Here is a 9860-nt window from a genome sequence, read left to right as displayed (position 1 = left end):
CGAATTTCAATGTGCTTTGTCTTCGAGTGCTGAACTGGCTTGTTAGCAATCTTGATGGCGCTCTCGTTTTCGCAATAGAGTGGCACTTGCTTCAGATGAATGCCATAGTCCTCGAGAATTTGCTTCATCCATAGAAGCTGAGCGCAACAAGATCCAGCAGCAATGTATTCAGATTCAGCAGTGGAGAGAGATACACAGTTCTGCTTCTTTGAAGACCAACATACAAGTGATCGTCCCAGAAAGTGACATGTGCCTGATGTAGACTTGTGATCCACCTTGTCACCAGCATAATCAGCATCCGAGAATCCAACTAGATCAAACTCTGAGCCCTTTGGATACCACAATCTTAGTGTTGGGGTGTAAGCCAAATATCGAAGAATTCGCTTCACAGCTAAGTGATGCGATTCCTTTGGTGACGCTTGGAATCGGGCACACATGCAAACACTAAGCATGATATCTGGCCTAGATGCACATAAATAAAGCAAAGAACCAATCATGGAGCGATATACCTTTTGATCGAACTCTTTACCATTGTCGTCGGGACCCATATGGTGTTTAGCTGGCATTGGCGTCGTGTAACTTTTGCAGTCTTGCATTCCAAACTTCTTCAGGCAATCTTTGAGGTATTTCTCTTGAGATATGAAGATGCCGTTGCGTTGTTGTCGTATTTTAAGACCAAGGAAGAATTTGAACTCTCCCATCATGGACATCTGATATTGCTCTTGCATCATGTATCCAAACTCATCACTGTATTTCTGATTAGTGCATCCGAAGATAATGTCATCCACATATATTTGGCACACAAACAGTTCACCATCATATGTCTTCGTGAAGAGAGTGGGATCCAGGGAACCAGGTTTGAAGCCTTTGCTCTTTAGGAAGTCTTTGAGTGTGTCATACCAAGCTCGAGGGGCTTGTTTAAGGCCATACAGTGCCTTGTTGAGCTTGTAAACCATGTCAGGATGTTTGGATCTTCAAAGTCAGGCGGTTGTGCAACATACACTTCTTCTTCAATCTTGCCATTGAGAAAAGCGCTCTTCACATCCATTTGATACAGAAGAATGTTATGATGATTTGCATAGGCCAGCAGTATGCGTATAGCTTCAAGCCTAGCCACAGGAGCAAATATTTCATCAAAGTCAATTCCTTCAACTTGAGTGTATCCTTGAGCAACGAGACGAGCTTTGTTTCTGACAACTTGACCATGCTCATCTTGCTTGTTGCGATATATCCATTTAGTGCCTATGATATTGTGCTTACGAGGATCAGTATGCTTGACTAGTTCCCATACATTATTCAACTCAAATTGTTGAAGCTCTTCTTGCATAGCTTGAATCCATTCAGGTTTCATAAAGGCTTCATCAACTTTCTTGGGTTCAGATATTGAGACAAATGCGAAGTGTCCACAAAAATTTGCTAGTTGTGTTGCCCTTGAACGAGTGAGTGGACCAGGTGCATTGATGCTGTCAATTATTCTCTCAATCTGTACTTCATTTGCAACATGAGGATGAACAGGACGAAGATTTTGCTCTTGCTGATCATTGTCATCGTTAGAAGGATTGTCTTCGGGCTGAGCATTGTCTTCATGTTGATCAGGCGCAGAGATGATGAGTTCCTCTTCAGGCTGAGCTTCAGACGGTATGATTTCTCCAGTTCCCATAAGCTTGATGGTTTCACTGGATGGAACTTCATCTAGCACATTTGGCAGGTGCTCGCTTTGCGAGCCGTTAGTCTCATCGAACCACACATTCACAGTTTCAACCACTTTATAGTGAAAGAGGTTGAAGACTCTGTAGGAGTGTGAATCCTTATCCAAGCATAAAACCTTCATGTGCTTTTGGTGCAAATTTTGAAGTGTGATGTGGATCCTTGATCCAGCACTTGGCACCAAATACTCTGAAGTAACTGACATTTGGCTTCTTACGAGTGAGGAGCTCATAGGATGTTTTGTTCAGAAGCTTGTGAAGATAAACATGGTTGATGATATGGCATGCAGTATCAATGGCTTCAGGCTAGAACTTTCTTGGAGTCTTGTATTCATCGAGCATCGTCCGGGACATCTCAATAAGTGTTCTGTTCTTGCGTTCCACGACGCCATTCTGCTGCGGCGTGTACAGAGCTAAGAATTCATGAGTAATGCCCAAAGTATCTAGATAAGTGTCGAGGCCAGTGTTCTTGAATTTAGTGCCATTGTCACTTCAGATGTTCTTGATCTTGACGCCATAGTTGTTCATGGCTCGATTGGCGAAGCGTCTGAACACATCCTGCACTTCAGTCTTGTAGAGGATTATATGCACCCAAGTATATCTTGAATAATCATCAACAATGACGAAGCCATAAAGACAAGCAGTAGTAGTAAGAGTTGAGTAGTGAGTGGGACCGAAGAGGTCCATGTGTAGCAGTTCGAAGGGTTGAGTCGTTGTCATGATTGTCTTCGAGGGATGCTTGGCCCTCGTCATCTTTCCAGCTTCACAGGCACCATATAGGTGATCCTTCTTGAACTTGACGCCCTCAATGCCTATGACATGCTTCTTCTTTGCAAGAGTGTGCAAGTTCCTCATGCCAGCATGCCCTAGTCTTCGATGCCAGAGCCAGCATTCTGAAGCTTTTGCTAGAAGACATACGGCAAGCTGTGGTCCTGCTGAGAAATATACCACGTACAAATCATCTTTCCGATACCCTTCAAAGACTAGAGACTTGTCAGATTCCATAAGAACAAGGCAACGATATTTTCCAAATATCACAATCATATTTAAATCGCAAAGCATTGAGACAGACATTAAGTTGAAGCCAAGGGATTCAAAAAGCATCACTTTATCCATGTGTTGATCCCTTGAGATTGCAACTCTACCTAGACCCAATACCTTGCTTTTACCAGTATCAGCAAATGTGATGTGACTCTTGCCAGATGGACGTAAAGTTGAGTCCATGAGAAGACTTCGCTTGCCAGTCATGTGATTAGTACACCCATTATCAATAATCCATTCTGAAGCAGCTGGTATCATACCCTACAGTGCAGTTAGGGGGATAGGCTTCACGAAGAGAATCGTGAAGCATAAACATTTGACGAGCAAATGGATTATGAAAGCTTAGATCGAGGTTAGGACTGATAGGGCAAGTAGCAAGCGACTTAGGAACAAAATATATAATAAGACCATTTGGGAATTTGATCTTGCACCCTACAAGATGTTTAAGGTCCCCGGCAATAGCTTTAGACGAATTTGATTTTCGGCTGGAGACCCTTCCCTACAAAAGAGAGTTAAGCTTTCTTAGCCACCCACATCTTCAAGGGTGGCTTCGAAGCAATGAGTCTAAGTGCAGCATCTAAGAACTTTGGGTTTGGAGCCCTAGCAAATAGTCTTGCAGGTGGACAATAGTACTCATAAGAATAAGCAGAGTAGTTCTTGGTCTTATGAACATGGCGGTTTGATGAAACGCGCTCATATTCATAGGCCTGAGTATAGTTTCCCTACAAAACATTTGCGTTAGTGCGACTCAGGTGAGTCCTTTGTCTGTATGAAGCCTGTGGACCATATGAAGCCTGTGGTCTGGGGTTTGTCTTCTTCACTTGTGGTGTCATGACGACATTCATAGGAAGATTCTCCAAACACTTTTTCGGCACCCAGACTTTCTTCATAGGTGGCCCATTCCTGCAGTTAGTACCAATATACCTGGCAAACACTTCGCCATTCTGATCCTTAAACAGTTTATAGTTTGCATCAAAGGATTCATCAATAACAATGGGATTAACACAAGTGAAGCCAGATAGGGTGGATGGATCCACTGAAGGTTCCTTTGCAACAACCCATGTGGTTTTGGGGTACTACTCAGGTTTCCAGTAAGAGCCATCAGCATTCATTTTCCTTTCGAACCCAACACCCTCTTTCCTAGGGTTTCGGTTCAGGATCTGCCTTTTGAGGGCATCACATAGTGTCTGATGCCCTTTGAGACTTTTGTACATCCCTGTTTCAAGCAATGTCTTCAACCTAGCATTTTCATCAGCAATAGCAGTGGTATCCTTAGCAGAGGGGTTAGTTACCACATCAACAGTTGAAGATATTGCAATAGTAGCAGCAGTAGAACATCTAGCAACAGAAGTAGCGTTGTCATGCTCAATGCATTTAATACATGGTGGTTCAAATCCTTCCTGAGCAGAACTGATCTGTTTGGCGCGAAGTGGCTCGTTTTCCTTTTGAAGATCTTCATGAGCTGCTCTCAATTTCTCAAGATCTTGCTTCCTTTGAAGATAATCATAGGAAAGATTTTCATGAGTTGTCGAGAGCGTTTCATGACGACTTTCAAGTTCCTCATACTTAACATGAAGATTTTTTATGTCTTCAATTAAGGACTGAGATCGAGTCATTTCAGCGTCTAACAAACCATCGCTTTTGTCTAACAGTTTTTGAATATGTTCCATAGCTTTCTGTTGTTCAGTTGCAATTTCAGCAAGTGTTTTGTAGCTGGGTTTGGAACCACAATCAGAGTCATCTTCACTGGATGTTTGATAGTGAGTAGTGCATGTGTTTACCTTGGCACCGCGTGCCATGAAGCAGTAGGTGGGAGCGGAGTTGTCCTTGTCATTTGCATCTGCGTCGGTGATGAAGTCATTGTCTTTAGTGTTGAAGATGGACTTGGCAACATATGATGTAGCCAGACTTGCAACGCCAGAATCGGACTCCTCCTCAGACTCCACCTCCGCCTCCTCAGAAGCGGACTCCTCCTCTGGATCCATTTCCTTGCCAACAAACGCACGAGCCTTGCCAGATGAGCTCTTATTGTGTGATGAAGACTTTGAGGAAGACTCGGAAGAAGACTTTGAGTATTTCTTCTTCTTCTTGTCATCAGAATCATATTCCTAGCTCTTCTTCTTGTTGTTGTTCTCATTGTCCCACTGCGGACACTCAGAGATGTAGTGACCAGGTTTCTTGCACTTGTGACATGTTCTCTTCTTGTAGTCATGAGCAGAAGCTTCATCATTCCTTGAGCTGGATCGTGAGGACTTTCTGAAGCCTTTCTTCTTGGTGAATTTCTGAAACTTATTCACAAGCATAGCAAGCTCCTTTCCAATGTCTTCAGGATCATCCGAACTGCACTCAGATTCTTCTTCAGATGAGGAAACGGCTTTTGCCTTCAAGGCACGAGTTTTCCCATAGTTGGGACCGTAGATGTCTCTTTTCTCAGAAAGCTGAAACTCGTGTGTGTTGAGCCTTTCAAGTATGTCAGACAGATCGAGTGTCTTGAAGTCAGGGCGTTCTTGAATCATCAGGGCTAGGGTGTCAAACGAGCTGTCAAGTGATCTCGGGAGTGTCTTGACGACTTCATGCTTGGTGATCTCAGTAGCGCCGAGGGCTTGAAGCTCATTTGTGATGTCAGTGAGTCGATCAAACGTGAGTTGAACATTCTCATTGTCGTTTCTCTTGAAGCGGTTGAAGAGGTTGCGAAGGACACTGATTCTTTGATCTCTCTGGGTTGAGACGCCTTCGTTGACCTTGAAGAGCCAGTCCCAGACTAGCTTAGATGTTTCCAGAGCACTCACACGGCCATACTGCCCTTTGGTCAGATGTCCACAGATGATGTTCTTGGCAGTGGAGTCCAGTTGAACGAACTTCTTGACATCAGCATCGGTGACACCTTCACCAGCCTTGGGGACGCCATTCTTGACGACATACCAGAGGTCGACATCAATGGCTTCAAGATGCATGCGCATCTTATTCTTCCAGTAGGGATATTCAGTTCCATCGAAGACCGGGCACGCAGCGGAGACTTTGATTATCCCTGCAGTCGACATAGCTAAAACTCCAGGTGGTTAAATCGAATCACACAGAACAAGGGAGTACCTTGCTCTAATACCAATTGAAAGTGCTAGTGATCGACTAGAGAGGGGTGAATAGGCGATTTTTATGAAAGTCTTTAAAACATGGAAGTTTCGAAGACAAACGTTAGAAATAAACCTATTACCATGCAACGGAAGGTAGACTACACTAAGCTAGCCATAGTCAAGTATTCAATGAAATGAAAGCATAAAGGCTAATAGCAGCTAGGCAGTATAGATCAGGATGGAAGATAGTATGAAGCCAATTAGAATAAGCAATCACACAATGAAGACAAATAACTAATGCAAACAGGCAATGACTTCACAAGGACCAATCAGCACATAAATAGATGGGAAGGATGGAACCAGTGGCTCGTTGAAGACAATGATTTGTTGGACCAGTTCCAGTTGCTGTGACAACTGTACGTCTCGTTAGGGAGGCTGAGATTCAACTCAGAAGACCATGTCTTCACCTTATTCCCCTTGAGTCAAGGACACCCAGTCCTCGCCCAATCACTCTGGTAAGTCTTCAAGGTAGACTTCCAAACCTTCACAGACTTTGTTCATCGGCGATCCACAATAACTCTTGGATGCTCAGAACGCGACGCCTAACCGACTGGAGGATTCACAGTCCTCAAGTGTAATAAGTCTTCAGATCACATGGACAGGAAGACTTAAGTGATGCTGTAACACCCTCGATGCGACTATAGCTCCCACGTGTCGAGGCACGACTTAGAGACATAATCGCATTGAAGGCATATGTCGCAAGTTAGGCAATCTTCACAACATCCCATGTAATATGATAATAAAAAGGGAGATAACATAGTTGGCTTACACTCGCCACGTCAATCAAGTACACAAATAACATTACATCATCCATTCACTCAAGGCCCGACTATGGCGCCAAAATAAAAGAGAACCCAACATGCGACAACGGTCCCGATCACCCCCAACTGGGCACCACTACTGATCATCGGGAAAGGAGACGTAGTAACGTTGAGAGTCTTCGTCAAACTCCCACTTGAGCTCACACGCGTCTCCCGGAGCGGAATCATCAGGCCCTGCATCTGGTGATATAGTAATCTGTGAGCCACAGGGACTCAGCAATCTTGCACCCTCGCGATCAAGACTATTTAAGCTTATAGGTATGGCAAGGTAAACATAAGTGGAGCTGCAGCAAGCGACTAGCATATATGGTGGCTAACTGGTTTGCAAAAGAGGGCGAGAAGAGGAGGCAAAGCGCGAGCGAGAAGCTAGAGAGCAACCTGCGCAAACATTACTCCAACACTGTGTCCACTTCCCGGACTCCGCCGAGAAGAGGCCATCACGGTAACACACTCAGTTGATTCATTTTAATTAATTAAGGTTCAAGGTATCTACAACCGGACATTAACAAATTCCCATCTGCCCATAACCGCGGGCACGGCTTTCGAAAGTTCAAATCCCTGCAGGGGAGTCCCAACTTAGCCCATGACAAGCTCTCACGGTCAACGAAGGAATAGACCTCCTCCCAAGACGTTCCGATCAGACTCGGTATCTCGGTAACTCAAGACACTTCGACAGGTTAAAACAAGACCAGCAACACCGCCCGAATGTGCCGACAAATCCCGATAGGAGCTGCACATATCTCTTTCTCAGGGCACACTCAGATTGTCTAAACTTCTGGTAGGCCAGCCCAGAGTTGCCCCTGGTAGCCACCGGCGGCTGACGGTTTGGACCAACACTCAGAGGAGCACTGGCCCGAGGGGGGGGGGTTAAAATAATGATGACCCTTGAGTCTGCAGAACCCAAGGGAAAGAAAAGGCTAGGTGGCAAATGGTAAAACCAATGTTGGGCATTGCTGGAAAAGCTTTAATCAAGGCGAAATACCAAGGGGTTCCCATTATAACCCAACCACGTAAGGAACGCAAAATCCGGGAACATAACACGGATATGACGGAAACTAGGGCGGCAAGAGTGGAACAAAACACTAGGCAAGAGGCCGAGCCTTCCACCCTTTACCAAGTATATAGATGCATTTAAGATAACATAGCAATATAATGATATCCCAACAATTAAATAAAAGATGTTCCAACAAGGAACGGCCTCCAATCTTCACCTGCAACTAGCAACGCTATAAGAGAGGCTGAGCAAAGCGGTAACATAGCCAATCAATGGTTTGCTAGGACAATGGTGGGTTAGAGGTTTGACATGGCAATTTGGGAGGCTTGCAAGCAAGTGGTAGGCATCGTAGCAATGGCATAGCAAAAGAGCGAGCAAACTAGCATAGCAAAGATAGTAGTGATTTCGAGGGTATGATCATCTTGCCTGCATAGTTGTCAGAGTTGACTGGATCCTCAAAAGAAAAGTCAATGGGCTCCTCGTTAGCGAAATCGTCTCCCGGCTCTACCCAAACAAGACAAACAAGCAACAAGGATACAATCAACCACGTGCAAGGATCAAACAAGACGATGCAACGATGATATGCTATGCGGGATGCGATGCGGGATGCAAAATGCAAGATATGATAGGAAATGCATGAACCTAGCCTCAACTTGGAATTCCAAGGGTGCCACTGGAAAGATGAGATGAAATCGCTTGAAAACGATATAAAGAACGCCGGAATCGGAGTTACGGTTTGGAAATGGCAAGCGATTCAAAAATGACACCGGTCTGCGATTTATAGCAAGTAGGCATCTAAATGCAATGAAATGAACATGCTACAACACCCAAACATGTCAAAAAAAATACATGGCAGGGAAGCATTCAAGATGCTTAACAAAAGTCTAGCACTGAGCTACGGGCAATTCATCCATTAGGAGGTTCAAACAAGCATGGCAAAAACGCAAATGGTAAAACAGATCTCAGACTTAGTGAAATTAACACTTGTCTGGAATTTCAGATCATATAGCCTCTTCGGAGCAACAAAACAACATGCTACAGGACCTGAACATGACAAGTAAAGACATGGCATGGAGCTACTCAACAAGCTTAACAAAAGTCCCTTAGTGACCTTGAGCCAAAAGGGATCACAAAATATACTAACAAGCACACGAACATAGCAAAAACATAATCAGTTTTCAGACTTAGTGAAAACTGGGACATGCTGAAACATAACTAACGAAGGCATGTTTACGAGCTCGATGCACTCACCATGGTGCAAGTCATGGCAAGACAAGCATACATCCCTTAAGAAGGAACAAAATACAAGCTAGACATGGCAAGAACAATGGCATAGCATGCACGGGTCAACTACAACAACATCGGCAAAATCGCAAACAAGTTGACGATCTGCCCAGATTCGCAACGAAGCAAAAGTAGAGCTCGATTGACTCAAGCTAGGATGCTCCATAATTGCAAACAAAGACATGGATGGATAGATCGCTACAATATTAACAAAACTCCCTTACTGATCATCCTCAAAAGAGGCACGGATCACTAGGAAACAACAAGAACATATGGCATCATGAACTAAACAATCCCAGGACTTAGTGAAATCACTAAGTCCCTGAAAACAGAATTAGCAAGTGCACCACTTTGCAAGCTTGCACAAGTCACCACACACATCCTAAAAATACATGGGTTGCACCTCTGGAAAGATGACAAAACCCTTAACAAAACATATGTAGAACTCACGGTCATAGCATGCACACAATAATCATGGCAAAAATGACAAAAGTGCTAAACGGAGTAGCAGATCTGACAATTGACTCAAGTAGCCCTCTTCTAACAGCATTTTGGGCACCAAGATGAGCTCAAATGAAAATGATGCAATGGAATGAAATGATGTACTCTCTGAGCTGAACATTTTGATATGCTATATGCATGAATCGGAGCTACGGTTGCAAAGTTACGGAGCCGCGAACAGGAGCACTTGGATCTGCAAATCTCCGGGACTTAGTGAAATTATACCCTCTGGAAACTGGATGGGGTGAAGCGGGACGAGGAGATCCGGGCGGAGATGACGGCGTTTGGATCGCTGAACTGGTGGATCTGGTCCACCCGACCAGATCGGATCCGGCCGGAGCTCCGGCGAGGCGAGGTCTCCGACGAGCGGCGGACGGCGGGC

The sequence above is a fragment of the Triticum dicoccoides genome, chromosome 4A, assembly GCF_002162155.2.
Source record: "Triticum dicoccoides isolate Atlit2015 ecotype Zavitan chromosome 4A, WEW_v2.0, whole genome shotgun sequence".
Taxonomy (NCBI): Eukaryota; Viridiplantae; Streptophyta; class Magnoliopsida; order Poales; family Poaceae; genus Triticum; species Triticum dicoccoides.
Note: the sequence above shows the minus strand (reverse complement) of the source record.